This window comes from Chiloscyllium plagiosum, unplaced genomic scaffold (genome assembly GCF_004010195.1).
Source record: "Chiloscyllium plagiosum isolate BGI_BamShark_2017 unplaced genomic scaffold, ASM401019v2 scaf_50514, whole genome shotgun sequence".
Lineage (NCBI taxonomy): Eukaryota > Metazoa > Chordata > Chondrichthyes > Orectolobiformes > Hemiscylliidae > Chiloscyllium > Chiloscyllium plagiosum.
The window spans coordinates 1-1,178 of NW_025135018.1; the positions used below are offsets into that span (position 1 = coordinate 1).

Genomic DNA, 1,178 nt, shown 5'->3' on the forward strand with positions numbered 1-1,178 from the left:
TTCTCTGTGTTTAATCGGCACAAGTGCTGCTTTGCATTCAAGAACTTCAATCCCTGTCCTCTGGTAACTGACTCTGGTCAGTGGCAATTGATTCTTCTGATCATTAATCTGCCCATTCCCACCGCTTCTTCTCCCATCATTACCAACAGTCCCAGGAAATCTCCAGTTAACCTTCTTTGCTCCAAAGCAAACATTCCCAACCTTGGGAATGTCTCTCCAAAATGGAAATTCCTCATCTCTGGAAATGAATCATGGCGTACAATTGGGAAGAGGTTTTGGCAAAATATTGTCAGTTACGAAATGGAAAAATGTTCATGAAGCAAAACAGCAATCCCAGTCTCCAGCTTTGTGAATCTTTAGAAACTCTTTGGGAAGCGTATTTAGAGGAGAATGAAAGATGAACTGTCCGACTGAGTAGAGACAGTCCAGACACCGTCCCCTTGTTGAAGAGGCCGGGTGATTAACTCTGATGTTCTCGGGACATGAATTGATCTGAGACATTGAAAGAATTGTCGTTCCTGCACATCAGGAATTCAAACCCCTTCTCGCCTCCGAGCCAATGAGAGAACTCGGGAACAGGCAAAGCACGGAAAGGCTCGAAGGGCGACGGCCCCGGAGTAAGAAAGCTCGTTCCTCCTGACATGGATGTGTCTCCAGCCTGACCCCGGTGTCTCCACAATAAATCTCCCAGGCTTTATTATGGAAAAGTAAAACTGATAGACGACAACTGGAATTCGAGGCCGGGAGGCTAACTTATGAATTCACTAATAGCCTCCCCTAAGTGATGGCGCAACCCATGTCATCGCCTGTCTCTGTGGTGCAATTGGTCAGCGCGTTCGGCTGTTAACCGAAAGGTTGGTGTTTCGAGCCCACCCAGAGGCGATGCCCGTCTGGCTGCCTGTCTCTTGAGCACGCCACCCTGTTCCCTGCCCAACATCTCTGTTTCAGGCATGCAGCAGTGTTCCAGCAAAGCTCCGCTCCAGATGGAAGACCAGCGCCTCATTTTCCGTTTGGAATCCTCCAGTCTTCAAGATCGAGTTCAATATTATTTGGATCCGAACTCCCGCATGCCCTTGATCCCTACCACATCCACACGAGGCCGTGTTATCACATCGTCTGCTGTTACACACGACTTATTGTTCGCAAGGAATAGTCTCCATGAACAGTTAGTCAAACCC

General features: G+C 48.3%; 1 non-coding gene across 1 annotated transcript; it reads left to right on the plus strand.

The window, feature by feature from the left end:
- The first annotated feature begins 808 nt into the window (after positions 1-808).
- On the plus strand, positions 809-882 carry trnan-guu. The gene has a single exon. It is a non-coding gene; the product is annotated as a tRNA-Asn (tRNA).
- Positions 883-1,178: the final 296 nt, after the last annotated feature.